Source organism: Oryctolagus cuniculus, chromosome 13 (assembly GCF_964237555.1).
Source record: "Oryctolagus cuniculus chromosome 13, mOryCun1.1, whole genome shotgun sequence".
Classification (NCBI taxonomy): Eukaryota; Metazoa; Chordata; class Mammalia; order Lagomorpha; family Leporidae; genus Oryctolagus; species Oryctolagus cuniculus.
In genome coordinates, this window is record NC_091444.1 from 62,704,588 (window position 1) to 62,727,617 (window position 23,030).

Sequence of the window (23,030 nt, forward strand, 5' to 3'; positions counted from 1 at the left end):
GTAATGGAAGAGAGGTATTAACTGCTGGGATGACCTAAATTAACCTTCTCAGGTGATGTGCATTTTTACAAGATGCGTGTTGCTTTTAGAAGTGAAAAACATGCACTTCAAAATGTGTTTCTGGTTGGGGAAGCATGAGTTTTCATCAGAGAAACTTTCTACCATCTGTCACACACTACTGGGTAGATCAATTTAAGATCTACTATTCAAGGCCAATTGTTCACCATTCCCCTTTGAGTAAAATGGTGCAGCCTACCTGTGCAGCCAGGTGAAAGGTGTCTTGGAGTAGGTTACCACCTGAACTTTATAGCCAGGCCACAGACCACAGTCTTAAATGAAGCTATTGTTTTGAAAAATATGCATTGTCATCCCCAGAGGGGGAATGACAGAGGTGGATGGAGAGGCACAAATCCATCATCAATGAGAGAAAACAAAACTGAAGCACCGATTCTGCTGTAAACAAGTTACTGGCGAGCTCTTCATGTATAAGCAGGCCTCTTCACTGAGTGTTGGCAAGGAAAGAGGGGAAGTGATAAAGATGTCAAACGGTAGCTGCAAAACATGTCAAGATAAGCGATGCTGAAGAGAAAAGTATCACTGTGCTCACACTGCCAACCTGCTCTTTCTAGAAAGCACTGTTTGCATCGGTAATGCGTTACAGCATGATACAAACATTATGGCCCTGAAGCCCTTCTTCAGGACACTGTGAAAGTGATCAAAGAGCTCTGTTTGGCAGCAAAGAACTTTATTATCAAGAAAATAAAGAAAAGGTATAGAAAGAAGATGAAAAGGTAGACTATTAAGAAGTAACATTATTGGGCCGGCACCGCGGCTCACTAGGCTAATCCTCCGCCTGCGGTGCTGGCATCACAGGTTCTAGTCCTGGTTGCTCCTCTTCCAGTCCAGCTCTCTGCTGTGGCCCGGGAAGGCAGTGGAGGATGGCCCAAGTGCCTGGGCCCTGCACCCACATGGGAGACCAGGAGGAAGCACCTGGCTCCTGGCTTCAGATCAGCGCGGTGCACCGGCCATAGTGGCCATTTGAGGGGGTGAACCAACAGAAGGAAGACCTTTATCTCTCTCTCACTGTCTAACTCTGCCTGTCAAAAAAAAAAGGTAACATTATTTTTTCCACAAATATAGTTCAAGTCACTTACCCCAAAACACTACTACAAATGTCAAAATATTTCTACTCTGTTTTCTCTTATAGTCTGTAAAACCTCACAATTTTCAGACATCTTATCAGACAGTGAAACAGGTTCACCTGCACTGATGCTTTTAAGATGAGAGACAGTGGCTGGCGCCACGGCTCAATAGGCTAATCCTCCGCTTGCGGCGCTGGCACACCAGGTTCTAGTCCCGGTCGGTGCGCTGGAATCTGTCCAGGTTGCTCGTCTTCCAGTCCAGCTCTCTGCTGTGGCCTGGGAGTGCAGTGAAGAATGGCCCAAGTGGTTGGGTCCCTGCACCTGCATGGAGACCAGGAGAGGCACCTGGCTGTTGACTTCAGATTGGCACGGTGCGCCGGCCGGAGCAGCCATTGCAGGGTGAACCAACGGAAAAGGAAGACCTTTCTCTCTGTCTCTCTGTCACTGTCCACTCTGCCTGTCCAAAAAAAAAAGATAAGAGACAGAAAAATTAGTTAACACAGGCATCATCTGTCTGAGGCCCAAGTGGATAGGATGCAGGGATTTATCACATGGATCAATGGATCATAGGCATGGAGTGGAAGAAGACAGTTCTGACTGCTGGGGAGGGCTGGGCATAAACAATGATTTCTAACACTTTGGGGTGAGTATTGTAATACAGACTGTAATACAGACTGGTAGAGCATGAGTGGGTATATGGCAGAGCCAGGAACCCTGTAGGAAAAGGACATGAGAACCTCAGTGACCAAGCCAGCTGGACATGCTATCCTTGCAGAGCATTACATAATGGCAAGAACTCCTTCTATTCAACTTTATTTTTTTAAAGATTTATTTGAAAGATAGAGTTACAGACAGAGGTAGAAACAGACAGAGGGAGGTCTTCCATCTGCTGGTTTACTCCTGAAATGGCTGCAATGGCCGAAGCTGAGCCAACCCAAAGCCAGAAGCCACGTGCTTCTTCCAGGTCTCCCACATGGGTGCAGGGGCCCAAGGACTTGGGCCATCCTCTGCTACTTTCCCAGGCCATAAGAGAGCTGGATCGGAAGTGGAGCAGCTGAAACTTGAACAGGCACCCATATGGGATGCCAGTACTGCAGGCCAGGGCTTTAACCCTCTGAGCCACAGCACCGGCTCCTCTATTCAGCTTTAAAAAATTCATTTGGAACATTGAGAGGGAGACCAATGCAAATTGGCTAAACATCACTAGTACCTGATTGTCTATTGGTTAACTGAGAAGAGTTACATAATTAAATAAACTAACTTATTTTACTTATACCATCTCTTATTTATAATAGGATAAAATACATAATAATAGTAATTTGTAAGTCCTCTTTCTCAGAACTTATGTTTCCATATGTGTAGCCCTGGGATTATGCTTTTCTTTAAAGCCTTCCAGCCAAGTAAAAGAATGAAACACTAGAACTGATGAGTAGAAGTTACAAAGAACAGCAAGTTTTTGTCCCAGGATAAGAAGGAAATGTCCACATACTGGGTTCTCTACATTAGAATGGATGGACTCTCCAGGAAATGAGTATCCCTTAATTAGGCACGCCCAAAACATGTAGAAGGAGTTCTCCTCTGGTAGGTGGGAGTTTGAATTCCATGATTTTTAAATAGCTTTGAAAATCCTTAAAAATCTCACTTCTAAGTTTATGTTTCTGGTCTAGCCTAGATTCCATAGAAAATGAAGCCTGAAGCAAACTTGAACTTGCTAAGTTTTTATTAGAAGATGTATTTCCAGAGTAGCCAGTGTTAGGGAAAATGGAATGCCATACAAGAAAGAGGAAAAAGCAAGTTCAAGGTGGTACACTACCCAACTGGCCATAACATAACATAAAACACAGCTAGCACTTGACCATGGGTTAGCTTCCAGACAGGCAAGGCAGAAATACCATGCCTCTTTTCACTCTGATGCAAAATAGAAGGAAAAAGAGGTTATTTGATGCCTTCTTCCCATCTCTTCCTTCTTACTGTTCACAGTTTACCCTGCCTCATGGGGTATTGACCCTTTTCCATTTCTACATTGTGTTGCCTCACACTTTGGGATACTTGCTAAGAAATAGTCCCTGAGGCTGGTATTGTGGTTTATGGATGAAAGTCACCGCCTGTGATGCCAGCATCCCATATGGGCACTGGTTTATGTCCCAGCTGCTCCATTTCCAATCCAGCTCCCTGCTAATGGCCTGGAAAAAGCAGTGGAAGATGGCCCAAGTGTTTGGGCCCCTACCACCCACATAGGAGACCTGGATGAAGCTCCTGGCTCCTGACTTTGGCCTGATCCAGTGCTGGCTGTTGCCATCTGGAAAGTGAACCAGTGGATAGAAAATCTCAATCTCTCTCTCTCTCTCTCTCTCTCTCTCTCTCTCTCTCCCTCTCAACTTTCAAAATAAATAAATCTTCAAAAAGAAGTACTTATGTCCTAAACCTTGCAGTGTGGCTCTTTATCAGAGGTTTTGGGGGAGCTACAGTCTGTCTGGTCAAGCGAGGTCATGTGAAATGGAGACTTTGCCCCTCTTGATCCACATCTCTAGGGGAAGTTGAAAAAATATGAGGTGTCAGGAGACTAAGCCAGGGAGCAACACAGGAACCATCCTAAACACATGGTCAAGGCTTGAGACCAGTGGAGCCAAGCAAACCTGGGGAGGCATCTGTGCTGGGCCCAGAAATGTATCCTATTCACATCAACACCTGTTTCCAACAAAGACTCTCTCCAGAGCATGAACCTTTTATTCAACAGTAAAACTTAGGCAATATGTTGTGGGAGCTGAAATGAGAAAAACAAAGAGTGAATTAACCAACCACAGAGAAAGAACTGCTGAGTCGAAGCACACAAATAGAAAATGACACAAATAGAAAAAGATTTTTAAGAAAGTATGTTTTGGAAGTATGGCCTTATCTGAATCTTTTTTCTTCATTCTTGCTTCTCCCACAAATGTCGAGTTGATGTGATTCCATGGGAAATGCATTTTTCATGCACTGGGGTGGTTGTAACCTTTAGTTCCTAGAGTTGGAGGGCAGAACTCCAACGCCTCCACCAAGGAGGCTGACTGTGATTCTGGGATAGCAGCATGAGATCTGCATGCCTGGGGCACGCAGGGACTTCAGAGGCCTTTTTAAAGTGCTGTTTATGGTGCTGTTTGCAGGTTTATGGGGGGCAGGCAGGCTTTGGCTAATGTTTTACTTTCTCACAGTTTTTAAGTCTTAGGGTCTCCTGTGCTTCACTGTTGAGTGATGGTTCTGTTTTCTGGCAGATGCAGAATTAAATTCCATAGCCCAAACAGAAAACTGGCTGTAAGGAAGGAACACAACAAATAACTGAGTATTTAATATAGAGAAAGAATCACAGAGTAAAAGCATTCTGTTGCAGGAATCTGGCTTTTACAGTCCTACCTCCTATTAACCCTTGAACCCAATGGCATTTAATTCTCCTCACTAGAGATTGAAACAATCTCTCAAAGTCATGTAGAACCTTCAAATGCAGACTCCCAGGCCATTCCTAGTACTTATCTATTTCACCTCTCTGTTGTCTTCATAGCTTTGACCAGTATCTTCTACTTCAAATGTGGTTTCTCTCCTTTGGACGTCTCCTCTCTTCCCAGATTCTTCTTTTCCCCCTTTGTGCCCTTCAACAATCTCTGAAGCTTGTTTTCCTTCCTCCAATGGCTTTTCAAGGGTTCATTCTCCAGACACTGTCCATTGCTAACTGTTCCTCACCCATGGTCATGGCTTCAGTGACCAGTCACCTACTCATGACTCTCTAATTTGCATTTCTATCCCAGCCTTCTCTCCTGAACTCTGAACATTTATTTAACTTTATTTACTGAACATTATCTCTTGGTTGGCCCATTAGGTATCTCAATCTTAAGATGTATCAAGCTTAACTCTGTGTCTTTCCTCCCACATGTTCCCTCTTTTGCCTTGTCCAGTTAAGTAAGTGACATCAAAACCCACCCAGTTGCCTTCAAAACCTGAGGGTCATCTGAGAATCTCCTCTATCTTTCACAAACTCTCTGGCCTGAGAGACAATGAAATCACCTCCCCCTCTCCTTGCCTCTTACCACTGATGCTCTAATACAGGCTCTCATCACTCCCACATCTATCAGGAGCAGTCTAGACTTGGCCTGATCCACAGGAGGTGTGGTGGAGGAACTCTCAAGTATAAACCACCAGGTGTTTCTCCTTAGCATGAAGGGGTTAGTGCTGGTATCCTCAGATCACTCCATCATGGGCTGTGGATTGCCCAAGATGTTGGTGTGGGGGAAGGAATAACTTTTCAGGCCAAAGGGCACCTGCTAGTCAAGGACAATTCTTCAAAGAAGAGAAGTAATTGTAAGCTTTTAGCAGCCAACATGTAAACCAGTTGGAGAAACTAAGTATCGGTCTAGCAAAGGGGAGATAGGCATGCCCCAAAGCAGCTTCTGCACCATGTGTAAAGACCTATTTTAGCTCTCCATTCAAGTAGAAATAACCATTAAGCTTGGCCCTTCTCTCCTTGAGCCTCGCCAGACTTATTTCTTGTTTGTTTCTTCCCTTTACCTGCCATCACATTTGAATTGTCCCAATCGGCTGAAGTTCCTATCTTCATATCCTCGTTCTTTTTGCTCTTGCTATTTCCTCTGCACAATCTTCTTTCATGCTCACCTGAAAAACTCCAGCTCAAGTGTCACACTTGGAAAACTGTTATTGAAATTCCTAGGCAGAATTAATTACTCCTATGTCTAGTTGCCATTGCATTTTATACAATGCCCCCATTCTAACAACTTTGAATTGTAGATATTTGCTGGATTGCTTGTTTCTTCACTGAGGACAAGAATTCACTTTATCTGAGGACAAGAATTATGTGTCTCACAATCGTTGAACCCCAAAGACATAGCAAAAAGTCTATTCCTTTTTAAGAACTCCATATATGTTGAATTAAATGGCAAACCTGTGTTCTTTATGTAGGCAATAATCAGTGTATCTTTGAGGTGTATAACAACTTACAGTCTTCAACTCTAAGGCAGTTGTTGACTTAATTGTGCTTTAGCTTATTCTCATGGATTTCTTTGATCGTCACAACGTTTATTGCCCTTTTATTACATCCCTACATCTTTTGTTGTTTTTACTTGACAAATACATAAAATAGACAAAGTCCAGGTTCTGTGAAAAAGGCTCAACGCCTTGTTGAATATTGACTATGTGAATCCAGAATACAAACCAAAAATAGCTGATCAAAGCAAAGAGTGTCATTTCTGAAAGTCACAACTCTCAGAGGTAACACTGAATGAAGGGAAAATGTAATGAAATCTCCCTTTAATTCTGTGGTTTGGGCAGAGTCAAAGTGTGAAAACAATAGCTCTTTTCTGTATGGTAATTTTCACTTATCTATCCCTACTTTTTGCATTATTCATCTTAACTTACATATAATAAAATCCTTCATTTCTAAGTCTAGTGTTTGTACTAGTCATGTAGCCACTATCCCTTTCCTTGGTCACTACCCCCAGTCAGCCTCAGTCTTCCTTTTTTAGTATTTTATATAAATGCAATGTAATCTATAGTGTTCAGCTTATTTCACTTAGCACAATGATTTTAAATTCACTCATATTGCTTTGTGCTTATTATTCCTCTATTGTATTAATATCCCATACTATTTGTTCATCCAGTTGGTAGATATTTGGCTATTTCCATTTTTTTTTGCTGTTATGAACAATGGTGACATTCATCATCTATTTGTGAACATATAAATTTCATTTTCTCTTGGAATGAAATTGCTTAGATTTACCTTTGTAATATAATGCCAAATGATTTTCCAGAGTTGTTATATCATTTTACATTCCCAATAGAACTGTATGAAAGTTTTAGTTATACTGCATCTTCTCCAACACTTATCATAGTCAGTTTTTTTTTTTTAATTTTGATCATTCTAGTAAGGGGATAGTGGTAACTTGGTGGTTTTAATTTGCATGTCTCTGATAACTAATAATGATATTCATTTGCTTAATGTCTATATTTGTCAAGATTACCCAGAGAAATAGAACCAATAGGCAATTTTCACATATGTGTGTATGTCCACAGGTGCAGGGGTAGATTTATTATAAGAAATTTCTGGGGCCAGTGCTGTGGCACAGAAGGTTAATCCTCTGCCTGCAGTACTAGCATCCCATATGGGCACCAGTTCTAGTCCTTGTTGCTCTTCTTCTGATCCAGCTCTCTGCTATGGCCTGGGAAAGTGGTGAAGGATGGTCCAAATGCTTGAACCCCTGCACCCATATGGGAGACCTGGAGGAAGCTCCTGGCTCCTGGCTTCAGATTGGCTCAGCTCCAGCAGTTGCAGCCATCTGCGGAGTGAACCAGTGGATGGAAGACCTTTCTCTCTGTCTCTCCCTCTCATTGTCTGTAACTCTACCTCTCAAATAAATTTTTTAAAAAAGGAAATTACTGATGTCACAAGATCTGTAATTGGAAAGCTGGAGGCCAAGGAGAGCTGGTGGTATAGTCCAAAGGCTTGAGAACTGGGAAGCTGATGATGTAAAATCTAGTCCAAATCTGAAAACCAGGGAGGACAGCTGCATAAGTTCCTTGAAGGTAGACCAAAGCCTCAGCTCAGCAGTCAGGCAGGAAGAATTTCCTCATCCTCATCCTCATCCTTATCTTCATCCTCAATCTCATCCTCTTCCTCTTCGTCATCCCCTCTGTTCTATGTAGGCCTTCAACTGATTGGGTGAGCCCTATGGGCTTCACGGAGGGTGAACTGCTGTTCTCAGTCTACTGATTCAAATGTTATATCATATCTAGAAACACCTTCATAGACCCACTCAGAATAATGAGTGACCAAGGGTCTAGGTGCCCTGTGACAGTGCCAAATTGATACAGTTAGCTCTCACCATGGCTATTCACATATCTCCTCTTTTGAAGCATATGGTCCAATGTTTTCTCTAGTTTTTGTCAGAGTTGGGGGGGGGTTGCTTATCTTCTAATTCAGTATTTTGAAAATATATTCTGGACAAAAATCTTTTATCAACTATCTATACTACAAAAATTCTTAGCTTTAAGTCATTTTTTGGCTCAGTTTGTTTCGTGATTTTGTAAAAGATTTATTTTTATTTTATTTGAAAGACAGAGTCACAGAGAGAGAGAGAGGAGGAGAGACAGAGAGATCTTCCACCCATTGATTCACTCCTCAAATGGCCACTATGGCCAGGGCTGAGTCAGGCTGAAGCCAGGAGCCAGGAGCCAGGAGCTTCTTCCAGGTCTATCACATGGTGCAGGGACCCAAGCATTTAGGCCATCTTCTGCTGCTTTTCCCAGGCCATTAGCAGGGAGCTGGATGGGAAGTGGAGTAGCTGTGACTTGAATACCTGCCCATATGGGATGTCGGCACCACAGACAGTGGCTTAGCCTTCTATGCCACAGTGCCTAATTGTTTCATGACATTTGTGTAATGCTTAATAAAACGTTATTTCATCCAATGTCACAAATATTTTCTCCTATGTTTTATTCTAAAAATGTTACAGTTTTTGTTCAATGACAAACCTCTTTTATGGTCATGTTCAGTTATCTACTCCCAGCTTTTAAGTGTAGTGACATTTAGAGGTGCCTAATATGATCAAAGCCACATGTTATAGACATAAAGGAAATAATTCATCATTTGTTTTATGTTTACAAAACTTATTAAAAGGTATATAAATTAAGATCAAACTTTTGGAAACAGAGGCTAGAAAAACACAACAAAATGCAATGGTGTTCATCTCTGGGAGAATTATGAGTAATATTTATTTTCTTTTTCTTGTATTCTAATTTTTTCAAAGGAGTATATATATATATAATTTGTATATTTAAAATACTGTTACTATGCATAAGTAGCAATAAATAATAAATAGTAATAAATAGAGGATGGACATTTACAGAATTCAGCTCATTTCTTGTTATGTTTCATTTGGTAAATTCAAGGAATAATAATTGTCTATGTAGCTGTAGTTTTCATCTTTTTTTATTTTTATTTTTTGACAGGCAGAGTGGACAGTGAGAGAGAGAGAGAGAGGAAGGTCTTCCTTTTTCCGTTTGTTCACCCAACAATGGCTACTGCGGCCGGCATGTTGCAGCTGGCACACTGTGCTGATCTGAAGCCAGGAGCCAGGTGCTTCCTCCTGGTCTCCCATGCGGGTGCAGGGCCCAAGGACTTAGGCCATCCTCCACTGCCTTCCCGGGCCACAGCAGAGAGATGGACAGGAAGAGGAGCGACCAGGACAGAATCCAGCACCCAGACCGGGACTAGAACCTGGTGTGCTGGCGTCGCAGGCAGAAGATTAGCCTATTGAGCCGTGGCGCTGGCCTTGTAGTTTTCATCTTAATATATTCATTTCTTTAACATGCCAACAGCTACTAGAGAGCATCCATTTGCATTTTATTCAGATATCTAAAAAATCTTTTGAGTTTATTTTTAATGTGAAATTTTTGTTCAAGTCATTATATCCTAGAGGAGAAAAATAAGGAGATTCCATTTCCTTGATTCTATCTTTAACTTGCCTTTCTGCCTTTATTCGACTTGTCTCCATGAAAGTAGGAAAGGTCAGGGAAAGTGGATAAGGTTGTGTCTACGGCTGCGATAATTCAAGTTATCTAGCAAAAAGCCACCCAGCAGTGGAATAAGCTCTACTATCTTTTTGAGTTTCCTTCTCTGGGTGTAGGCTTAAGGAGATAATTGAGGCAATGAGTATCCTTAAACACTTGGTTTATCTACTCTACAACCACACCTGCAGGAATAACAACAGAATTCCAGTGCTAGGTAGTCTCCTCATCTAGTAGCTGAATGCAATTGTTTTTATTTACAATTCAAGACAAACCTTCATGGTCATATCTTCCTACAACTGCATGCATTTGTCCAAACCTTTCTCCAATGTCCACTTGGCTAGCACAAACTCCCTAAGTATTATTTTCCTCATTTTCATGCAGCATTTCTCTTTATAGTAGTAATATAAGTATCAGATGCTACATCTGTGGTGCCTGCAGAGTATAGTCTCAAAGGGGAAATCACCCCGCACTGCTTGAACCCTAATTCTACTTTGAGGTCCCAGGCAGGTAATCACTCTAAGACATCTATCTTATCTTTTCCCCTTCTCCCAATATCCTTACTGAATTAAAATCTAGTCCTACCAAGTAAACCTAGTACACTCTCTGATTTAACAATTGTCCAATCTGATCAGTGTTAAACAATGCTTTCTAGAGAGAAGCAGATAGAAGCTGTGGATTAAGATTAGCCACCTTATCAAGTAACTTTGTAACAGATAGCTATGGGTCTATGAGGCTCCTCCCATTCTGATGGCTTGAAGAGAGAAGGACCATAGATTCCTTTATAGAAAACAGGTGTTGGTCCCTTCTACCTCTCAGTTCCAGTTCACTGGGTTGTTCTACCATAACCTGGTCATGGTTCTTCCAAAACACATACATAGGCAATTGATAATGTTCCACTTTGAGTTCATTCATCCAGTAGCATTTACCATCACTTATTATGAAACGAACCCTAATTATCTAATATGCACATTAAAAAGTTCATAGCAAATATTCATCAAATCAAGAAATTACTATTTCTTTCTGTTCTGCTCTACTTCTTTAAGTGTTTATAAGCAGAACTCATTAAGATTTCTGGAAGTTGTTTATCATCTGCCTCTTTGGAACTATTGTTTTGCTTCTGTAGATTTAAGCTACTTTGTAAAAGTATACAAAAGCTTTCCATGAGCAAATCTAGCTGTCTATGCTGTCCTTGTCCTTAGAGTCAGCAGTTACCATATGGTTGCTCTGACTGCTAAATGGCTACCCACTGACCACATCATTCCACCCCCTTCACTGACTCTGCTTCTATTTTCTCCAGAGATATTACACCATTTGAACACACTGATCATTTAATTTACTTATTATATCACTTTTATCATTTTCCTTAAAATGTAAGTTTCATAAGGGCAGGAACCATTGTTTTGTTCATGAATATAGGCCAAATATCTAGAACAATTCTGGGGCCGGTGCCATGGCACACTAGGTTAATCCTCCGCCTGCAGTGCCAGCATCCCATATGGGCACTGGGTTCTAGTCCTGATTGCTCCTCTTCCAGTCCAGTTCTCTGCTGTGGCCCAGGAAGGCAGTGGAGGATGGCCCAAGTGCTTGGGCCCCTGCGCCTGCATGAGAGACCAGGAAGAAGCACCTGGTTCCTGGCTTTGGATCCGCGCAGTTCCAGCCATAGCAGTCACTGGGGAGTGAACCAACGGAAGGAAGACCTTTCTCTCTGTTTCTCCCTCTCACTGTAACTCTACCTGTCAAATAAATAAATAAAAATCTTTCTTTTAAAAAAATAGAACAATCCTGGTATGTATAAGGCATGTGGTGAAAGCTTATTCAATGAAAAAATTTGGTGATTCTAGGCTATCAGGAAGTCTTTGCTTCTACAGTATCTATACTTTGCTTTCTACAATATCTATACCGCAAAGGTGGCACAGTGTTTGAAATTCCACATGTGTATACACACATACACTATCAGGAACAACATTCATCTCTCTATTCAGTGATTATTTTTCTGATTATTCACTATGCCCTAGCACTATGCTCAATATACTGGGAATGCAGAAGTCTGACACTCATCCCAGTCCAAATGCAGGCTTCTACTACCAACGCGGTATCAAGCCCTCCAGAGAAATATGCAAAGTGCTTCACAGAGGTTCCCAGCTGGTGGCAACAGTTTCCTCCACCTTCAGGGAGGCTGGGGTTCTTGGCAGGAGGTAATTCTCTATCCCTGACTGTGTAGTTTTTTTTTTTTTTTTACTCTTTTTTTTTTTTTTTTTATTCTGAGACTGTGTACTTCTAAAAACAGAAGGAGGGGTAAATTGCACCTTCTATCCAGTCATTTGTTCACCTACTCATTAACCTACACTGGATTTCTTCTGTGTGCCAGGCATTTGCTAAATCCTGGGCCTATGGCAGTGAACAAGAATGACAGATCTTGCTTCAGGTCACAGTTACTTAAGAAGTTGGATACTAAGCAAGAAATTATTTCTCTTAAATCCTCATAGAGGATTATAAATAAAGATACATACAGAAAAGACTCCGACTTTAATCTAACCTGGAGGTAGATTCGTCCTAATGAATGATGTTTTCAAGAGTAGCCCAGGAAACAGTACAGTTTTTCACTTGAGCCCTAGATTTTACTGGAATAATGCATAGACAGATGTTTAGTAGTTTTTGAGTTGTCTTTTGTAGTTGGGTTGCTTTTTCATGGCTATGGGTGTGGTGGTTGTTTCTGTTAGGTTTTGCTTTGTTACATCAGATTCCATGACAAGTACCATGAGACCCAAAGAATCTTCCTCCCACCGCCAAACTTATGTTTTTATCTTCCCTTATCTCCTGCCTTTAAATTAGTGCGGCCCAGCAGAACATCTTCCAGCTAGAAACCAAGACTTGCTTGGTGGGGTGAAGCAGGAGAGCCATTTGGCTCATGCTTCACACTCATTAAGGCCTTTATATTTCGACATTGGCCAATATTTTAAAAATAAAAATCTATAATGATCTCTTCCAAATAGCATTTACATTGCATTAATTTTTATTAAAAACTATTAGTTTGTTAAATATACATTTAAAATACATTATTTTCATAATGTTATTTTGGATTTTTTGTTTTTTTTGTAATTTCTTGAGAGTGGAAACAGTCCAGACCCGCCCTGGGCATCTGAGAGGCTCTGCAGACGCCCAGTGTAAATGCTCTGAGGCCCAACCTTGTTGCCTCAGTTATCTGTGTCTTTCACCTGCTCTTGTTTGCCTTACTCTTCACTTCTTACCCTGGCTCCAGATCTTCACTTGACTTCCCATTTCCATTCCCTCAGTGGACTAGACAACAGGTCAGGCTCTCTGCTTTGGCCCCTCAGTGTTGCTTAAGTCATAGACTGAACTTATTCTCAGCCTTTCTGTAATTCTCATCCACATAGTGCTGTTACTCCAGAAGCCTCTGCAAGGATTTTCTTCTACTCCTCTCCTCCACCTACCTCCCACATAGCTGGACATTCTTACATCAAACTTAGTTACCAAATATGCCCGTTGCCATGGCAACACAAATGCTGTGGTGGTTTCACCTGGGAAACATGGTGCTTGGGGAAGAAATGCCAGCCTTTGTGTGAAGAGTTTATTGATAGGACTGAGGGATTTGAGGTCACCCTTCAGTACCAAGTTCACCTGCCATGTTCCACATGAGCCTTTTGGGACAATTTGTTCTGCTTAAGGGAACTTTGAGAATATCCCATATAACTTCTAGATATTGCAGTGTAGCTTTGAATCTAAATTAAATGTTAGCTCTTAAAATGTGTATGTGGAGCTAGAAAGGTACCATGTTCTACTAAGTACATTAGCATTAGTTCTCTAATAATGTGTAAAAAATGATCTCAACATTTAGAGATTTAAAAGACAAAAGCATTGTCTCTTAGTTTCTGTAGATCAGGAATTTGAGAGTGTCTTACTTAGCTGGCTGGTCTGGGCTCAGGTTTTCCAGACCAGATATCAGCCGGGGTTGCAGTCTTCTGAAGGCTGGAGTGGAATTGGCTCTGCTTCCAAGGTGGCTCACTTACATGACTGGCAAAGTAGTGGTAACTTCTGGTAGGAGGCTCAGAACCTTCATCATGCAGACCTCTCCGGGGCTGCCGGCATGTCTTCACAGGATGCTGGCTCACATCCCCAGGTATGTGTTTCAAAAGAGTGCAAGAGGGAAGGTTTAATGCCCCTGAAGGCACATTTTGTCAGTACTGAAATACCCTACTGATAACACAGGTCAGCCCTATTCATTGTGGAAGGAGACTAGACAGGGTAGTGAACATGTGGAGACAGCACCACTGAGGCCACATTAGAGTCTAGTTATCCTAAAAGAAGAGGCATGAGGAATTACAGTCTAGCAACTGGTTTTAGGATCTTCTGGATGAAATATAGGAAATGAATTTTTCATAACTTGTGATGACACTTGGCACAAAGATCTGAGCTCCTCCACATTTAAAGCCCAGACGATTGCTGCAGGCCACTGTGCTGCACACACAGGAAGACCCAAATGAATCAAAGGTGTTCTGGTATATTGAGCTCCTCAGCTCTTACAGCAGTTGAACAGGGCCTGAGATAGATGGAGCAAGTGGGCAAAAATCATTTTCTGTGTTCTGTAACTATATGCAAACAATAGGTAAATGGATGTAGGTATTTATTCATAAAATATATATCCCTTATTTTCAAGAAAGTTCCCTGTCCAAGGTGCTAAAAGGAGTACCAGCACCCTGTTGGATGGAAAGTCCCTAAGCTCAAGGAAGTTCTAGTGGGCACTGTTAAATGTATGTCCACTAAATCAATTTGTCAAAAGTTCTGTTTATACTTAAGAGTCTTCCCCATGTCTATGTTATCAGTACTTGAAGATGTGTACTTCAATCTTTTACTATGGTAACAGATTTATCTACTTTTTATTTCTAGTGCTAATCATTTTCCCTTTGTACATATTAAGGCTATATTATTTGGTGCTATAAATTTAAAACTATTGTATCTTTACCCTAAATTAAAACTTTACCTTCATAAAGAAAAAAATTTATCAGCAGGAACATTCTTTGACTTCAGTTTTGGCTTTACCAATTCTTTAGTGTATATCTTATCTTTTCCTATATTTTTACATTTAATTTTTTGGATTGTATCTTTTTTTCAGAATTGTCTCTTGTAAACAACATATTGTTGGATTTTATTATGTTATTCTTTGTTTTAAAATACTGTCTGTCAGTGGTAAACTTTAACTCAACATTTTGTTTACTTGTTCATTATATTTAATAAAAATCCACTTGGATACATTTTACCAATGTATTTCATATTTTCTATTTCTTCCATCTGTTCAGTGTTCCTTTAACTGTTCTTTCTGCCTTTTTTGGATTGACTAAGTATATTTCTTAAGCAATTTTTACTTCCACTAGTTTGCAAGTTTTGTTCTGTTTCTATTCTTTGGATAGTTACCTTGGAAATTAAAAGATGCTTACCTAATTTATGCAATCTAATATTAATCTAGATCTGTCCTCCTCAATGGTAATACAAATGCATAAGAACATTTTTATTCTTTTTGATTTTTTCTCAACTTGCATATTTTAATATGCAATATTCTTAACCTATCTTGTTTTGTTATGGTGTTTTAACCTCATTAAACAATATGACTAGTGTTTTATACAGATCACAGGAAGGTAGAAGACTGAATCCAGGCAAATTCTGAAGAACCTCCTATTTCCCCTTCTCCTTCTTCATTTGTCCCGAGGGTTACTTTATCTGTAGTCTGAGGTTTGAGCTGTGGCTGTGAGTTGGTTTAGGTCTGATTTGCCTTTACCCTTAGGGGATCCAATCTCTATGTCTTTTGTGAGTCCTGGGCTTTCACTTCTGACTTCACCCTGCGTGGCTCAGAAACTATGTCTCCCATTTGCTGCATCAGCAAATGAATGCAGGGCATGTACAACTTTCACCAAAGTACATGTTCAATATTCTACTTACTTCTCAGTTTTAAGTCTTCATGCAAAAGTTAGTTATCCTGCAGGTTCTCCTCAGTCTTTTAAACTTCAAAATGATAATCACCTTAAGATATTGAAAACTGTTATATGAAATTATATACAATTGTTTTTAGAAGAAGGATTAATTCAAATTATCCATTATTACTGAATCTGAAACCAGAATAAGTGTTGCACTTAGATTCAAAATTTATAAGTAAATACTGTATTTTTAATGAGAAAAATAAGTTAATAATAATGAGTATTTGTATATGCCAGTGCCATGAGTTTTATATGTACTAATTTATCTGGTTCTCACAATGTAAAATAATACCCAGCATGTATTATGCATTCAGTAAATATTAAATAGTTATTTTTACATTCACTTCTTTGCTGCAAGTTTTTTTTCACAACTCCAGCCCTCCAGTGGCATGTAATTGCTGTCCAAGGTCCTGTTCCTCCAGAGCTTGCTAGGAGTTTTTTTTTTTTTAATTGTTTATATATACCCCAAAAAACAGAGTAAGTAGGCAAAGAAGGAAGGCTGTGAATGTAAAGATTTACAGAGACAAGACACAGCATTAGACTTCAACCACTTTGATCATCAGTCATATACAAAATGCTATACTGTTATTGCATAGTTACTTAATATGTTGGCCTCCAAATAAGAACTTTTCCTTGTTATAAGGTCTTTGACATCTTTGCCTCTAAAGGATGATTTGGGGATTTGTGTATTATATTGTTTCACTAGCTCACAGTAAAAAAAATCTCATTCTTTGTGATGCCTTTCCAAAGAAGGAAGACTCCATCATTGGTGTTTTTCCTTTCTTCATGTGAAGAACAAATACAACAGATCATTAGATTATAATTTGGATTTTCTCACTTCTATTTTTAACATAAATTCTTGCAAGCATCTTGAAACTTAATTTAAGAAGGCACATCAAAAATCATTAAGAAAACACAACCTTGACTCCAATTCTGTTTGTTTAAGCTAAATCTCAATGTCACTTTAACAGACTTGGACTGTAAATAGTTTAAGTTCTGGTGCCAAGAAACAATTATCTGCAGCGAGCAAAAACTAAATGATTTTATGCAGAATGAATCATGCAGGGATTTTTAAAGCTCAGCAGGCAAATTGGCTCAGATGAGATGTAAGACTATTTCTTGATTAGAGATGAAGCCACCAACTTAGGGTGGCTGCTTTTAGGGACTGAAGGAGACACAAATCAAACAAAACTTAATGTGGAATTCCCCCAGATTCCATCATGATGCAGGGATTCTAAATACTTCTCTGAATGGTCTGAAAATAAACATTAAGTTAAATCCAAGCAGTAGATATTTATTCTGGATTTATAAATTTCAGAAGTCCAGTAAGCTTGGAGGCTTCACTTTTCCTTGATTTTCATCACCTTTCTGGGTAAGAATTCTATATAATGTGATTTTTTTAGATTTAGAGAGTGCACTCAGTTAATAAATTTCTGACAAAACACTATATACTCATAAACATATGGCACAATGTTTTATAAATAAGTTTGTTATTGACATCTCCATAGAATTCACTGACTGTAAAGAAACTCACTAACCCAGAGAAATAGCTTCAAAGACCAGGAATAAAGAATGGAAAGAAATTCCTAAATATATTTGTCTGATAATTTTCAAATAATAAAAGCCTATTGGGGCTGGCACTGTGGCGCAGGGAGTTAAAGCTCTGGCCTGAAGCACCAGCATCCCATATCGGTGCTGGTTCTAGTCCCAGCTAGCTCCTCTTCTGATCCAGCTCTCTGCTATGGCCTGGGATAACAGTGGAAGATGGCCCAAGTCCTTGGGCCCCTGAACCCTTGTGGGAGCCCAGAAGAAGCTCCTGGCTCCTGGCTTCAGGTTGGTGCAGCTCCGGCCATTGTGGCCATGTGGGGAGTGAATAAGTGGATGGAAGACCTCTCTCTGTGTCTCTACCTCTCTCTGTAACTCTGTCTTTCAAATAAATAAAATAAATCTTTAAAAAAACTATTTATGACTTGATGAGGATCCATGTAACATTGCATTTAAGCCATGGCACAATCAGTGGAAAACCACAAATTTTTTTTTCTTTCATTATATGCCCTTCATGTTTCATTCCACACTTTGAAACTTCCAGTTCACTAGTCTGGATGAGATGACACTAACAATATTCAGGCATGCTATACATAAAATAACAACTTTGTAGTTCAAGTTTTTGCTTAATAATTGCACTACTACTGCTTAAGATGTTCCATAATAACTTGCATCTGTGATTTTAAGTTTATTGTACTCATGTATTTATTTAGAAACTGATGTAAACTATGACTGTTCTCCCAGGAAATTCTCTCTTGTATCATCATACAAATCTACCTATTCATACACAATTTTCACAAACTTTTAGGAGGTTCTCAGCTCTCTGTGAAGCTCAGCTGGATTTACCAGAAACCTGAATCTAAAGTTGAGAGCATTTGTCATAAAACTGCTCTGAGAAACCACAGGGTTGTTAGTCTTCAGTTTCAGGACATAGGACAGTAAAGCAACAGATTTCAAATAAATATGTATTTAACTGAGATAAGGAACCAAACCATTGATCATAACCACTGAAATCAACCACACTGGAAATTGAGGTGGTCAGCAAGCTCTCAACTTTATCCAGTCAATGATTGATCTGAGGACCTGGCAGAACACATTAATTTATCTTTCTACCCCCACTCCATTGCAGTCTCTAACAGAGGACTGAAGAAGAATCAAATTAAATAACACTTACAGGTAAAATTTAAGTTCTATTATAATGAAGGGATTCCAAGCACTTCTGTTTATGGTCTAAGACTAAATATCAAAAATTACTTTCACACACATATGCATGTATTGGCTTCTCTTATTTATTTATTTATTTGGTTTTTGTACTCTGCCTGTCTTACACTGACTCTCCAGTTGAAACCTAGCTGATGAAACCTAGCAACTATAATGTGACACTTTCATGACCTATTTCCATAGCAAACTGGCAACATATGGTGATAGAAAACATTGCTTTCAGCATATTCCTTAAAAGTGCTCAAGACTACTACTCATGGCTAATTAAGATAGCATCTAGTTAATCAATGCATATTATTGCAAGACCTTTTCATTTTTTTGATCCAGTTTGTTAACTCTATATTTATATATATATATATATTTATATTTATATAACTCTCAGTGAATGTGTTTTTTGAATTCTGAAACCTATGTCATTTGACTCATATTTTCCTCTCAAGAAGAGAACATTAATTTAAGATGGGGATATTATGTCCAGTGTTTCTGTTTTTTGTATGGCTCTTAAACATGGCTACAACCAGTTCCCAGGAAGAGCTCTACAGCCCTATGGTGTCATCACTTGTGGTTCTACCATAGAGCCATGGATGTTTTCTACTAACATTTTTCCAAGGAGCAAAAATTGGCACTGGCATTCTCCTCGTCCACACAACTGCTCTAGCAGCAGGCCAGTCTGTTCCTCTGTGTAGAGGAGCCTGGTGGAATTTGCTGACATAACACCTAAAATTTGGTTATCTAGTTGAGCAGGAACTTACTGTAACTTATCCACATATACTTACATTGAGAAATAAAGCACTACCCCCATCTTGCATCACTCTGCCCACCCTTTCTCTAAGTTTATTTAGTGAGAGATTGGGCAGGCCAACAGGACTAGTTATGAGCCTGGGACTTCATCTAGGTCTCCCAGTGGGTGGCAGGGAGCCAAGTACTTGAGCCATCACCTTCTGCCTTCTCAGGCACATAAGCAGGACACTGAATCTAAAGCAGGGTAGCAGGCACTTGATCTGGCTCTTTGAGATGGAATGTGGACCTCTTATGCGATGACTTTACCTGCTGGATCACAACACCAGCTCCTGTCACTTTTTTTCAAATGAAACTACCTTTTATTACCCAGAAGATATGTGTTCACATAAGTGAAACACTCCTCCTTTCCATTCTTTTGTTTCCAAAGGAGGTGGTTGACTGTGACACAGAATAGTGATGAGAGTGACAGGAAGATGCTACCCATCAGATAAACTGGTCTCCAACCTTGCCTGGAGGTGGAAATCTCCACACAAACACACGCACGCACACACACACACACACACACACCCTAGAAGGCAGGGCAGACACCCGATCACCTGTAGCTTTTATTTGGCCCTAAAGGAGCAATTCCTTTTTTTCCTGCTGTTAATATTTATATTTTTTCCCTTAAAGTAGTCCTGGCTGAAAGACGTAAACTAGTATTTAGTTAAAATAGGTGTTTTCCAGTTATGAAGAAAAATGTCTGGGCTTCATTTCCATTCTACTCTTTGCAAATCATGAGACATAGGGCAATTTACTTAACACTGAAACTTCAACTTTCTCATCTGTGAAAATCCAGTTATAAGATTTCTGTGAAAACTTTCTGAGATTATTGCATAGACAGCCCAGGCACAGTGCTTAGCACACATATCATTCAAGGATGAGCTTCACCATGGCAAGATTAGAATCTTATAACAAAATTTCAGATGAGATTAACAAACAAGCCCGGATTGGTGAATTCCTTGACCTTAGAACACAGAGATTCTTTGGACTCTTCTAAATGTCTAACTAAATGCCATTTATGCCCAAGAAATGCTAAAACTTAGTATAATCTAATCCATTTTTTACAGTTGAGAAATAGATAATGAGGTAGAGAAAAATTCTTCTCTTGACTTCATCATTGTTTCCCATGTGTGGTACTCATGGTGTTAAATGATGAGTGATGGAATAGAATTTCTTGACTCTCTCAGAGAGAGAGAAGTTTTTTTTTTTTGTTTGTTTGTTTGTTTGTTTGTTTTTGACAGGCAGAGTGGACAGTGAGAGAGAGAGACAGAGAGAAAGGTCTTCCTTTTACCATTGGTTCACCCTCCAATGGCCGCCGTGGCCGGCGCGCTGCGGCCAGCCCATCGCGCTGTTCCGAAGCCAGGAGCCAGGTGCTTCTCCTGGTCTCCCATGCGGGTGCAGGGCCCAAGGACTTGGGCCATCCTCTACTGCCTTCCCGGGCCACAGCAGAGAGCTGGCCTGGAAGAGGAGCAACCGGGACTAGAACCTGGTGTGCCGGCGCTGCAGGCGGAGAATTAGCCTATTGAGCCGCAGCGCCGGCCAGAGAGAAGTTTAATAGCAAATGAATTGAACCCAAAGGAATGATTAGTTTCATTGCCAATTAATATCTTCTGAGCACCCTGTGGTTTGATTTACACATGAAAAGTAAATTGGAGTCATCATTAAAATAACTCTAATCAAAGAATATTTTTTAGCATAATTAAGATAGCATTTTTGTGACTGTGATTAATCTAGTGTTAGATTATGAAATGAGGGTGACTCTCATGTACCTCCCCTAATTTAATCCATTTTTGGCAACTTGAAAAATCCTGGAAGAACATTAAAGATTAATTAATGAATGTTTACATACTTAAACATACAGGCTGATGTTCATGATAGAAAAGAACAATTAGAAAGCTTACTTTTTGAGTACTGTGTATATGTGTGATATCAAGACAAATCAGTTGTGTCCTTATTAACTGTAAATGATAATGTACTTGGACTTCCATCATTTTTTGTACTAAATTCCTATTATTAATTACCCCTTTAAATATTTTCATTGAGAATGGAGGCAATGGATGCATTTGCTTATATAAATACCTTTGTTAATTTTCTAAGGACAAATACAAATTAAAAGTAAGAGGCTTAATTCTCCTTGTTAAAAACAAAAGATTTTCCTTCCCTCCTTTTTCTTAGGGCACCTAATTTTAGATACATGTAACTGTATTTCCTACTCTCTCTGAAATGTATATATGCATATATATATATATATATATATGTTGTCTTTTAGAAGACTAGATAGACTGCTCATCAGCTTTATGACACAGAAATGTCTTTCTCAAGGACTTGAGGCATTTTTTCAGAAAGGAAACACTGCAGGAGCTAGCACCCCTATCTCCTGGTTCCTGTGAGAGGACAGGAGCCGAACTTCAGTGAGCCTCTTGCCCCAGTTTACAACACTACTTTCTGTGATAAAGGTATGAGGAATTTGACTTATGAATCCTGTTCTAAATTCTGGTTTTTAAGAATGTGTTTATGTTATTTTTCGGAAGAGTCCTTTGAAAATTGATTATTCTTCCAGTATTCTGGTCTATGCCACTTATTCACATTTTTACGTGAAAAATATAAGCATTTATACTTATATATCACTTAAGTTAATTTCCTATAAAATATAGATAAAGGCCTAATTTGATTTAATTTCCTGTCATATCACGTGAGTGTCAGTTTACCTCCCAAGGCAATTGTGCTGATCATTTTTGCAAGGCTGGGCAGTGTGAAAGAGGTGTCAGTGAGCAGTCATAATGAGAATAGGAGGAGCATTTCACATTTAACACTATCCCCCTGCTCCCAGCAACACTAAGAAGTAAATGCTATTGTTATCTCATTTTTTTGACAGGATTACCCAAGGCAATACAGGTTAAGTACGGGAGCTGAACCCAGGCAGGCTGTATTCATGTCAAAATGTATGTAGTTGTGTGTGTGCATATGTGAGTACCCAATTTAGACTGGATCCTCTTTAAAGCAAAAAAAAAAAAAAAAAAAAAAAAAAAAAAAAAAAAAACCCAAAAACCTCATAGAGTTGAAAAACTATTATCATTAGCTATAAAGACATAACAAGTGAGTCACTTTGGAGAAAAGCAAAATCTTAAATGATGGTAGTTAGGCTATAAGAAATGGCTGAAAGTATATTTAGGATAAATATGCCATAAAACAATGTGCATGTATTTTCACATGCCAGATACATTGTCGAACACAAGAACTTCTCTGTAGGCTCGACTTCTTGCTTTGATTAAGCCCATCCTCCAGCACAAACAAAAGCGTGACCTTTCAGGAAACTCCCACAGACCTATTCGTACCCCAGACACCGTGCCAACATTTCTTCCTGCTTTCCTGTAAAGATCTCTCTGAATGTCATAACCTTAGATGGAGGGACCTGGGGGTTACTTTTGTTCGGTGCTTTACCCCATGTATCAACGTGACCACCACAAAATGTGCTAGATAGAGAGTCACATGGAGACTCTTTTGGTTAATTCCCATATAAACTGACTTGCCAGCAGTGTAATCCTAACAAATATTACATGTGTCACAGTTTCTACATATTCATGTATATTTTGATGGTAAAAACAAAATTTAATTTGCACAGCACTAAAATGGTACTTAATTTAGGTGCTGCCATTGTGGCTCAGTGGGTTAAGCTGCCTGTAATGCCAGTAATCTATATCTAAGTGCCAGTTTGAGTCCTCTCTGCTCTGCTTCCAATCCGGCTCCATGCTATGTATCTGGGAAGTAGTGGATAATGGCCAAAGTATTTGAGACCCTGTCT